Source organism: Schistocerca gregaria, chromosome 2 (assembly GCF_023897955.1).
Source record: "Schistocerca gregaria isolate iqSchGreg1 chromosome 2, iqSchGreg1.2, whole genome shotgun sequence".
NCBI lineage: Eukaryota > Metazoa > Arthropoda > Insecta > Orthoptera > Acrididae > Schistocerca > Schistocerca gregaria.
In genome coordinates, this window is record NC_064921.1 from 720,467,757 (window position 1) to 720,481,012 (window position 13,256).

Here is a 13,256-nt window from a genome sequence, read left to right on the forward strand (position 1 = left end):
ACGGGAGCGCCTTCGATGGTGTACTCAACGACAAACCTGGGTGCACGAATGGACCGTAATTTTTTCGGATGAATCCAGGTTCTGTTTAAAACACCATGATGGTCGCATCCGTGATTGGCGCCATGGCGGCGAACGCACATTGGAAGCGTGTATTCGTCATCGCCATACTGGCGTATCGCCCGGCGTGATGGTATGGGGTGCCATTGGTTACACGACTCGGTCACCTCTTGTTCGCATTGACAGCAGTTTGAACAGTGGACGTTACGTTTCAGATGTGTTACGACCCGTGGCTCTACTCTTCATTCGATCCCTGCGAAACCCTAAATTTCAGCAGGACAATGCGCGACCGCGTGTTGCAGGTCCTGTAAGGGCCGTTCTGGATAGAGAAAATGTTCGTCTGCTCCCCTGGCCATCACATTCTCCAGATCTCTCACCTATTGAGAACGTCTGGTCAATGGTGGCCGAGCAACTGGCTCGTCACAATACGCCAGTCACTACTCTTGATGAACTGTGGTATCCTGTTGAAACTGCATGGGCAATTGTACCTGTATGCGCCATCCAAGCTCTGTTTGACTCAATGCCCAGGCCCATCAAGGCCGTTGTTACGGCCACAGTTGGTTGTTCTGGGTACTGATTTCTCAGGATCTATGCTCCCAAATTACGTGAAAATATAATCACATGTCAGTTCTAATATAATATATTTGTCCAATGAATACCCGTTTGTCATCTGCATTTCTTCTTGGTGTTGCAATTTTAATGGCCAGTAGTATATAATGAGAATTGTGAACAGCATGTCTGTGTGTACGAGGTCTGGAAAATAAGGGAATATTTGCTGCAGATGTGTGGTTGGCGAGTTGTACTGAAACAAGATGTTATTGTCTGTACTGAGCCATTATCATCAGCAAAATGGGACTTTCAGTTTCAATTAATGCGGCCTAGTTCTCGTTTTCTCTGTATGGCATATTTGATTTGTAACCAAACTGAATAAAAAGAGTCTTTATACACCTAAAATTTCTTTACATTTTCATTGGTTTTTGTATACCTTGTAAATGAAGCCTTTATCTTATCTCTTATAAACACCACATGGTTCTTGTAACAATAATAATTGCATTTCTTGCAAATTAACTATATCTTTTGTTTTGAGTAATCAAAAGTAATATGATATCTTTTACATTTATTCACTCACCTTCCCATAATGAAATTGAAATTATATATTTGTGTGACAGGTATTTTCAAAGAGCCGTGTGGTCAACGACTTAAACTTTATTCAGCAATGTGATCTTTTACCTTTACAATGATTTTCTGTTCAATAAGAATTGCTTTTCATGTGGCACATACATTGAGAAAGTGTGATATTGTGCGGCATTCACAGTAGATTTCTGATAGGTTCCAGAAGGTAAGTTTCTGTTGAGATTTTTAGACCTGCATCTATTGTGCCATTTCCTTTTCTGTGTTCTCTGAAACCTCAATATTATCAGATTCCTTGTAAGAAAGTGTACTGAATTACAGTTGAGAGCCAAGCACACTCACTGCACAAGTTTTGCCAATAAGGTGGGACAACAAACTTTTGCAAGATGAAGTGATTAGGAGGGCTGGACCAGTTCGCCATCTATGACTCCAATGTTATTCTTATGTAAACAAACCAAAGACTTGGGATCTTGTTTTGTTTATCTAGGATTTAATTAAAGGCCTATAACTCTCTTTTCAAGTACCATAATTTATGATCGAAGATGTCCACTGAGTGGTCCATGTTTACCCAGGTGTCTGAGTGCTTTTAGCCTAACATTGCTGATCGTAATTTTAGACCTAAAAATGTAGGTCCCCTCCCCTTATTCATGCGGTACATTCATGTATGTCTTCCATCACCAGCCCCTGGCTCACCACCACTCACCATTATGGGAAGGGACTCAGCATTCATACTCTGTGCCTCGTTTGATCAACAGCAGCACCAGCACAAACAAATTCAGATATTTACAGTTTTGTTATTTTCGCAATTTTCAGCAGAATATTTTACCCAATTGTGTTCTCTGTATGCACAGTAATATATGACACTACATACGGTTTTGGGCCTGTTTGCTACAGTTCTGCTGATTTTCTCCCACATTTAAAGAAGACATAATTTCTGGAGTGTGATATTTTAACAAATCCACCAATTATTTCGCAATGCATTAATTATCAACAAATACAGTCCTGTTGTGTACCTTCTGCAAGGACACCACTTCCCTCGATTCTTATTAACAGTTTTGGGGCAAGTCGTTGCAATTTTATCCTAGTATTCCAAAGAGTCATGAGACTTTTAAATGTTAATCAATTACCACAGTGGAATACTTTAACAATGTATCCCATGTTAAACAATTTCCACACAGCGTTCGCTGCACACCAAGTACATACTTCACTGTATGGAATTTATCCCTGCATTATTAGTGCATTAAAAAACAATGATGTCACTATCGGATTGTCCGAGAGGAATGTAACACTATAAAATTATACTTAGTTTGTAAATAACTTCGGGAACATTGACAGAAAGGTATATACATCGCTAAATTACAATTATGACCCACACTTTTGTCACTAGCGGTGGGTTAGGATGGGGAGGGGTGGGGGGGGGGGGGGAGGAATGCTGGCACTCCATTACGATGCAGCCACCCTGTTTCTGCACAGCACAGCACTGCAGACTTCTCTGGCCGCCGTGCTCTAGTAGGCATTGTGGACACAGTGCTCGCTGCCTTGCATCTTTGCAGGAGGAGGCATATGTAGTGGCAGGAACAGTGGCCCTCTGTGCTCAGTGAACATTCCTCCCACAGATGTATCTTCGTGCGGAGCAGAAAAAGTTGTCATTCATCCTCACACTGACCACTGATGTAATTACAAAAAAAAAAAAAAAAAAAAAAAAAAAAAAAAAAAAAACTTACTTGAGAAGTCGTTTCCATTTTAGCGCTGTGCAGTCTGCTCAAGGGTATCTGGACAAATACGAGTGAACAATAATATAAGATGTGCATACTGCTTGTATCGCATGTTGTATTTGAAAAGAGAAATGGCGAGAGACAAGTTTGAAAGCGGCACATGGGATCTGCTTGGTATCGCTTGCTCTCGCGTTATCCTACACGGTACAGGAGCATTACCAGTTAGGACTGATGGCCCATGGAAATAATATCTGTCGGTAAATCTACAATTTCTCGTTGCAGACATGTAGTGAAACGTATGTGAGAGTAGGTAATATAGTGTCCACGAACTTAGAAGAATTGGCAAACAGATCGCTTATACTACTTCTATCCTACTTGACTACGTTTCAGTCTTGGGATGTAAATTCAGTTGGAAGTTGGAAAGAATATGAAACAAGACTCATCTGGCCGAATGGCATTCTTCCATTGGCCCATATCGCAGTTTTTATGCCTCTTGCTCTATGTTTTGTATTGCGTGCATTTAAGTCACTGGTGAGAGGTTTTGGTATTCCAGCTCGACCTGAAGTTCCCTCCATCTTAAGATCCCTTCACATAGTTCTGGCGCTGACATGGTTCGTGAGTGTGACATTCAATTCTGCAGTGACTTTTGTAGCTGTTATCTTTGTATTTTTCATCACAATCCTCTTCAATGATTGTCCATCATGACCACTCCAAAAAACCTTGCGCCTGCATTGTGACTTCGTAGATCATGTTTTCCCGCTTTTCTCGTATCCGGAGGAGGAGATTAGTGTTTAACGTCCCGTCTACAACGAGGTCGTTAGAGACGGAGCATAAGCTCGGGTGAGGGAAGGATGGGGAAGAAAATCGGTCATGGCCTTTCAAAGGAACCACCCCGCATTTGCCTAAAGCGATGTAGGGAAATCACGGAAAACCTAAATCAGGATGGCCGGAGACGAGATTGAACCGTCGTCCTCCCGAATGCGAGTCCAGCGTGCTAACCACTACGTCACCTCGCTCGGTTTCTCGTAGCCGGTATAAATCTTTCATACGGAACCTCTTGAAACACTAAAACACTTCGGCTCCCTTGAAGATATGTAGTAACAGTACAGTATATGTGGAAACAATTTATGAGGCATTTTTCTTAAAAATGTATGGAATAACAAGATGTGTTGCTGATAATATACGGCCATTCTTTTTTAAACACATTGTTTTTTCGTAATATTCTCGGTGACAAATCTATACTAAAAGCTGATTATCTACAGTAATCTATGTCAGACCCAGAGAGGAGCCCACATCCTAAATATTCCGCAAGTCGCTATTTAATACAAGGTGGTGGCTATTTCATAACAGTATTATCGATTTTGGTTCCTATCAAGCAAGCACACACACGTACTGACTGAATAAAAAATGACTGTCTATGTGCCTCTGTACACACCATAATCTCTTTGATGATCGCTACGTCAGGTAAATTCTTTTAATAGCGAGATGTAGCGGAATATCTCTCCAGAACAATGACCAAAGAAAACTTGCCACTGCGTCTATAATGTACGACGACGGCATCAAGAAATCGGAATCATAACATCTGCAATTCACTGCAAGAAATTATTGTCTGTATATGTCTTTGTACGTGTCCTAATCTCCTTTATCATGTTCCTTTGATTATCAAGCCAGAGGTGTTACAATGGTGGCGGCATAATGGTATCTGGGTTTTAGTTGAATAAGGGTTTCTTTAAACTTCCGCTCTAGCGTTTTGTAAGAAATACACCGGTTTTTGCTTGTTTACTTTTTTAAAAAATGGGGATACCTGTGTAATACAGTCATATCAGTGTGAACGAGCTTCCGACGCTGTCGGCTACTTCGCAGGTAGGCCACAACCAGCCACACGTAATTCAGAGCAACTGTAAGACTACACAAAGATTTAGGACTTAATCACAGCATTGCTCATTATTTTCCAGAAAGGACTGACCATGATATCGTATTCCAGCTTGAGTCGTGCATATTTTCCCCCACATGACCAGTGCACAAACGTGTAGTGGTAGTCACTTTTAGAAATAGACCCAGTACTTACACTTTGGACTGAAGTGTAGTGTTAGACCATTTAGGTGACATGTAGATGAAATTTTCTGTAGCTCAGCAGATACATGTAAGTCGACCTGTCAGTTCTTAGAACTTCCACAGCCTATTTTTTTTCCTTGATCTAAAGAAGTCGATTTACAGTGCAAGTAGGAGGGTGTATCACAACAGTATCATTGCTTTCCCTTCCATCTCGCTCTCACACAATGATCAACTAAAAAATGAGTTAACGGACCTCCAGATGCAAAATTGTCTATATATCTCTGTATACGCACTAATCCACTAATTTTTTATTACTGGAGAAATACACTATGTGATCAAAAGTATCCGGACACCCCCCAAAAAAATACATTTTTCATATTAGGTCCATTGTGCTGCCACCTGCTGCCAGGTACTGCATATCAACGACCTCAGTAGTCACTAGACATAGTGAGAGAGCAGAATGAACCGCTCCGCAGAACTCACGGTCTTCGAACGTGGTCAGGTGATTGGGTGTCTTTTCTGTCATACGTCTGTACGTCATACGTCCATACTCCTAAACATCCCTAGATCCACTGTTTCCGATGTTACAGTGAAGTGGAAACGTGGAGGGAAACGTACAGCACAAAAGTGCGCAGGCCGACCTCGTCTGTTGGCTGAAAGAGACCGCCGACAGTTGCAGAGGGCCCTTATGTGTAATAGGCAGACATCTATCCAGACCATCACACAGGAATTCCAAACTGCATCAGGATCCATTGCAAGTACTATGATAGTTAGGCGGGAGGTGAGGAAACTTGGATTTTAGGCTCGAGCGGCTGCTCATAAGCCACACACCACGCCGGTAAATGCCAAACGGCGCCTCGCTTGGTGTCAGGAGCGTAAAGATTGCATAATTGGACAGTGGAAAAACGGTGTGTGGAGTGACGAATCACGGTACACAATGTGGTGGTCCGACGGCAGGGTGTGGGTATGGCGAATGCTCGGTGAACGTCATCTGGCAGCGAGTGTCGTGCCAACAGTAAAATTCGGAGGCGGTAACGTTATGGTGTGGTCGTGTTTTTCATGGAGGGGGTTTGCACCCCCTTGTTGTCTTGCGTGGTACTATCACAGCGCAAGCCTACATTGATGTTTTAAGCACCTTCTTGTTTCCCACTGTTGAAGAGCAGTTCAGGGATGGAGATTGCATCTTTCAACACGATCGAGCACATGTTCATAATGCACGGCCTGTGGCGGAGTGGTTACGCGACAATAACATCCCTGTAATGAACTGGCCTGCACAGAGTCCTGATCTGAATCCTATAGAACACCTTTGGGATGTTTCGGAACGCCGACTTCGTGCCAGGCCTCACCGACCGACATCGATACCTCTCCTCATTGCAGCACTCCGTGAAGAATGGGCTGTCATTCCCTAAGAAACCTTCCAGCACCTGATTGAACGTATGCCTGTGAGAGTGGAAGCTGTTATCAAGGCTAAGGGTGGGCCAACACCATATTGAATTCCAACATTACCGATGGAGGGTGATACGAACTTGTTGTTTTCAGCCAGGTGTCCGCATACTTTTGATCACACATAGTGTATGTCGTCTTTCTTCCCCTGATCTTTCTTCTGTACATATTAAAATAGACTATATCGACCTATATGATTCCAGCAGCCATATGATATGCTTGCTTCACAGATGAGCCTTAACCATTCTTCTAACGCTATTTCACCAGTAGTAGCACTGTTTGATAAACCACCTCCTTCGTGTATGAATTACATTTCCTCCAGCCTGGCATGTACTCTCTGTTTACTTATCTATGAGTTACTTTTCTCTTACGACAGGACTTGCAGCCCGTATGTTTAGCATATTACCCGTCCCCACTATCAAAGCATCAGATTTGACTATCCTGGATCAACAAGTTTTAACTTGGTACACTGTCCCCACCATTCTAGATTGATGTCGACTCTGATAGACTGCAGTCCACTCATTCAGTTAGCTACCGATGTTACTGCTATTTTGTCTAAAACTGGAATGGTGAGACCGTGGCTGTATACAATTAACTTAGGTTAATGCTTACAAAGAAGAAAACAGCAACCAGCGACTATTAATACTGCTATTTATTTACCTAAATAGCACCGTTACCGGTTTCGAACTGGCAAGTTCATCAGCAGACGGCTGTTCACATGATTTTCAAGATACAATTTACATTATCGTCCGATTTCGATTTTTATTATTCCACTGTGGCGAAGTATTTTTTGTGTGTTGTTGCTCTACGGTAGAAAAACAGTGTTAGAAGCGCCCTATGTGAAAATAACTAACCTCCAAACGATGAAATACAGCGTAAATAAATATGTGAGTTTAGGTGGTTATGGTACTTACGTCTAAAATTCCGCGCGATTTTGTTTCGAAGTTACAGGATTGTATTTTTCGCACATTCCTAAATATATCCAGCACTTACGTAACTTGTACATCACCATACTGTGTAAAGCACCACACACACGAACACACACACACACACACACACACACACACACACACACACACACCTAAAAGAATTTGCCACATGTGAAGTTATCACAGAGATTGTAGATTTACAAACACAACAGTGTCAGAGACGTTCTCTCTCAGAGACATCACAGTATACAGGTTGCTTTGATTTCACAGAATGACTGTATTTAAAGAATAACATAACTTAATGAAAATTAAAACAGAAAGATAAACCTTACATTATGAGCGTATAATATTACAAATGAAGTTGACAGATGTAGTAACCAGCAGTGTCAATGCTACTTATATGGTATCGTGTAAATACTGTGCTATATCCAAGGAGCAACATAGAGGTGAGATGAAATGAATAATATGACAGTAACAAATGTATTAACATCTATCTATGGTGCACTGAAGTTTTGAATCAAGTATAGCTGCAGTATTTTTTTTTCAAGAATTAAGGTAGCATTACAAGTACATTACAAGTATTTATACTACAAAGAATGCCATATTCAGTGAGCATTAATTACAAATAAATTGGGAAAATGTGATGGCCAGTTGTATGAATGTTACTTATATAGTATGGTGTAAATACAGTGCATTAAACAGGTGACAACATTTACATGAGACACATGAATAATGTGACAGTAGTAATGATCTAAATGTAGTATGGCGCACCACTTTTATTTTTAAATCACTTTTACAGTTGCAGTAACGTGTGATTGAGCAGGCAGCTATATTATGATGTAGTGCTTTATTTGGATTATTGATTGCATGTTGTTGTTAAAAGGAGTAGTGTTTATTTGTTTTAGACTGGATAATAGGTTAGTGAAGTTTTGTAGAAAGGTTGCATTGGCTAGCTTTGTCTGTTCATTAGGAATATGATGTGGTGATTTGCTTTTATGTGTATATATTTCTATCTCTTCAAGCAGATTCATGGGGCTACCTTTATCAACATGATGAAATATTCGAATGTGGTCTTCAATGTTTTTTGCTCTATGTTTACTGACAGTTTTGTGCACTGCAAATGCAGATTTTGAAGGATTGTTCAGACGTATAGCATCTAAACGTTCATTGAATCCAATCTCAAAGTTTCTCCCAGTCTGTCCAATATAGAAGGAAGGGACAATTTTGGCATCTGAGTTTATATATACCTGATCTTTTGTAAGGGGCGAGGGGTGTTATTATGTTATGAATGGTTGGCTGCTGAAGTTTATGGTTTGTGTGAAAGCTTATACTTATTTTTGTGTTTTTGAAGAGATTACTTAGAAAAGGAAGTGAGACATATTTTCTGCTGCTTTCTGCAGATTTTTGTGTTGACTGCATAGGTGTCTGGTGTGGAGCTTTGTTGTTTGCTGGTTTTTGGATTTTTTGAGATAATTTATCAATCATGTGTGGGTTATATCCATTGTTTAGAGCTATGGCTTTGATGATATTGCTTTCTTCATGTTGTTCAACTGGTTCCAGTGGAATTTTATGCAGGCCATTAAGCATGGACCTGAAGTATGCCATCTTATGTTAGACTGGATGGCACGATGAGCTGTTGATGCCCACATCTGTGGCTGTTTGCTTTCTGTAAATTTCAAAATAATGTTTCTGTTTTTTTTCTGGAAATTTTAAAATCTAAGAAATTGTTGCTGTTATTGGATTCATGTTCAACAGTGAATTTGATGTTACTGTGCAAGAAACTCAGCTTGGTTGCTAATGTGTCAATTTCTTCATTACTGCCATCAAAAAGAATAACAGAAACATCCACATACCTTTTATACTAGATGATTTTGCTGCTGATGCGACTGTTAGTTTTGAAAATTGTGCGTTCTAAGTGGTTTATTTAGATGTCTCCCAACTTCCCTGCTAGGCTGCTACCCATTGCCAACCCATCATTCTGTTTGTAAATTTTGTTATTAAACCTGAAGTAATTGTATGACAGCACCAACGTGAGTAATTCAAGGAACTCATAGATTTCTGCCATACTCAGTTTCTTGTGTTTAAACAGTTTGTTCTGGATTATATTTATGGTGTCCTGTATAGGGATGTTAATATAGAGATTTACAATGTAAAGTGATGCAAATGTGGCTGTCGGTGAAATGTGCACATCCTTAATTTTGTCAATGAGCTCAAATGTGTTCCTAATAGAATAGTTGGTCTCAAAAGTGTAATGGACATTTAGAAGAGCTAGCAGTTTGTTATTTAATCTGTATGCAGGGCTGTTCCTAGAGTTAACAATAGTCCTGATTGGGCAGTGCTGTTTTTGTATCTTGGGCTGTGTCCTAAGACTAGGGGAAGTGGGGTTCATAGCAATGCAGTCCCGTACTTCCTGTTTGATTAGGAGGAAATTACAGTTCTTAAGAGTTTTCTTAAGTTTGGCTTGAAATTTAGAAGTGGGGTCGAAGTCTAATTCGATTATGTTATTACAACAAAAAACTTCCATGGTTTTGTCAACATATTCATTTTTATACATTACAACTGCACAGTTACCTTTGTCTGCCTTCACTATTAGAGCTTTACTGTTAGAAAGCTTGGAGTTGATACAATTCAGTGTCTTTTGGTTACTATTTTTATGTGAAGTATTTTTTAAGTGTATTGTGATTATTTTATTGGCTTTGAAGCCTATTGCATTTGTTTCACTGGGATTCAATTTAGCAGCATGACATGCAAGCTTAGTGGATGCAATAAGGCTTTTTAGGTTATTGCCATTAAGATTTGGTTCTATGTTGTGCTTAAGACCTTTGCTTATGAGGGCAAGTTCAGTATTTGTGAAGGTGATGTTAGTTGAATTAATACTAAGTGCTGGATATATTTAGGAATATGCGAAAAATAAAATCCTGCAACTTCGCAATAAAATCACGCGGAATTTTAGACGTAAGTACCATAAGCACTCAAGCTCATACATTTATTTACGCTGTATTTCATCGTTTGGAAGTTAGTTATTTTCACATTGGGCGCTTCTAACACTGTTTTTCTACCGTAGGGCAACAGCACACAAAAAATACTTCGCCACAGTGGAATAATAAAAATCGAAAACGGACTATAATGTAAAGTGTAATCGAAAACGGACTATAATGTAAAGTGTATCTTGAAAATCATGTGAACAGCCGTCTGATGATGAACTTGCCAGTTCGAAACCGGTAACGGTGCTATTTACGTAAATAAATAGCAGTATTAATAGTGGCTGGTTTTTGTTTTCTTCTTTGTAAGAATTAATCTACACCGATGTTACTGTTCGCCAATACATACTATTCGGCCACCAACATGTCTATGTATGTTAATATCAGGATAGCATCCAACACTGAACTCCAAGCTGTAGTTGAAGAATAAAATATGCAGCGAGAAACAAAAGTGGGGGTGTAAGAGTAGAGTGGGAGAGACTGTGTAACAATGTGACATACATCGGTGGTCATATGACAGTGATGTACAGCCCATTCCATCCGACAATTATGTCACTGGCAGAATTAGGAGCGGTGCCAGCGCATCGATAGTCTATGTGTTTGGTAGAGGTATGTTAAAGTAACAGCTCAGGTGTCATTACAGAGTGTATTTCTAAATCACCGAAGCATTGTGAACATACCTAGTTTGCAGGATGCAGTATATATTGGAATGGACAGAATCAATCAGTGCCAGGTCTATGTTAAAATGATTTTAGATGATACTGCAAACTGTATATTGGAAATGAAGTTCATTCTGATGATGATGAGAATGACGTGAAGCTAGGTAACGGTATAAGTGCAAGTATCGGAAATTCAATACAAGACAGTACACGTGCTTCAATAGTTTTGAATACAATACATGCAGAGTTCAAAGCACACAAAAGGCAATTATTTCCTAAACATTGGGCTATTAGGACTGACGTGGAATGAAGAAGAATGGGTCTACATGTTATGTCTTTTGGACATGTCCAAAAGAACAGACACTATTTTGGTCCTGCAGCCACTACGAATTGTCTCTTGACGAATGGCTATGTTTTAAGTTGCAGTGTGTATTGTCGCTATGTCGGGGCACAAAAATTAGTATTTTTTACAAGTTTCAATATGTCTTTAATTCCATTATTATTATTATTATTATTATTATTATTATTATTATTATTATTATTATTATTATGTTCGTCCGGGAATAGATATGGCATAACAGAGCGTGATAACATACTCTTCACTAAGATTGACGTGTATTAAGAATTATTTTTTTCGATCATACGACTAACTATCCAGTCTTAAACCTCTATGCATATTTCTCCCATGTCCGAAGCGTGTATTGTGACATGGCACCATACCATCAGAACACTTAGAATATGTAGGAAAGAGTGACTCACCCTATGCTTGCCATTGTCTGATACTGTCACTCGTTACCCCAATTGTGCCATGTCATTTTTTCCTACTCCTATAAAATAATCAAGTTACGGCTGTAGTGCCAGATATGTGCTTTCTTTTTACAGTAGAAATCTTTAATGGGGAGTGGTTTAGGTCCGTTCTCCACACAGATTCTTTTTATTAAGATGTACAGAACAACATTCCTCGTGGCAATCATTTATATTTCTGTAAGATCTGTATTTGACGTTACTGTTGTGAAAAATTTGTTGCTTCTGCTTTAATATAACACTTTTGTATCACTAGCATTTAATACAGTTGTATGAATATGAGGTACCTGTTCTTCCAGACATGTCCCAAAGAACAGACAACATGTATTCATTTGATTCACCTGGACAGGCAATTAATCCACAACCTTCAGTGGGGATGCACATTTACGTTCCATCTCCAGTGGGAATCTGAAATTAGCGAGCGTGGAAGAAATGGACAGAAGCTGCAGATAGGTACTTCTAGGTGAGAATGTCAGTCGACTGGGAGCACGTGGAGGTGTTCCACACATTTGAACTCTGTGTTCAGGTGAAGCAGTGGTGGACACAACTGCCGAGGAAGCAGGAGGTCCCAGGTTCGAGTCCCAGTCTAGCTTACATTTTCATCGTCGCCGCTGATAACACAGCTCTCCACAGGATCAAACTCTAACAGTTCATTTCATTGCTATAAATCATAGCTTAAATCCATGCTCTTTAGTGGGGAAAGAAGTAAACGCTTCTGCTAGGCCCGTGTCAGGGTCCATTATAAAACGGCTATTGATAACCTCCTTCATTCTTAGACCTGTGATTTGACATAAAACATTTGTTACATATATTTACAACTGGAGCTCTCCCGTGTTAAACGATATTATGTTTTCTTTTTGTAGTAACGTTATTGTAGCCCTGTTAGTCTTCTTCTTGGACACAGACAAGTCATCTATGCGAAACTGATGCGGTATTCCAGCCACTTCCGCTTTTTATGTGGATTTCTTACTTATAATTGAAATAGTTTCTGTTGCCTTCATACAAATTTCTCATAATATGCCTCTTGATGCCGCAGTATTGCTCCTATGTATGAGAAATAGTACTTTCGTTATAGCATAATATCTCCTGATGCCTAGTACTGCTCCTATTAAAGTTCTCAACTTAAGCTGATGTAGTCTTCTTAAATTTCCTTTCGCCAGAACTCGCTGTATCAGATAACATCTTTTTTTGTACACCTATAAATTATTTTTATATGTGCCACTGTTATCATTATTGTCTAAATGATAACACTCTGCTGGGAATAAAATGATGTTTGTAACCCCATGGAAGTTGCATACATCAACAAACACTGGTTATGTTTGTCAGTTCTACATTTTGTCACTGAGCCGTTTATTGCTTGGCATCTACTTTATTATTCCATTTACTGGCCTCACTAAGCTACTGGTTTGCCTGCCTGTGAGTGGCAGCAGCAGCACTTATCGAGACGAGTACTGTGGTTCTATCTTTGGAGCCACCGCTAGT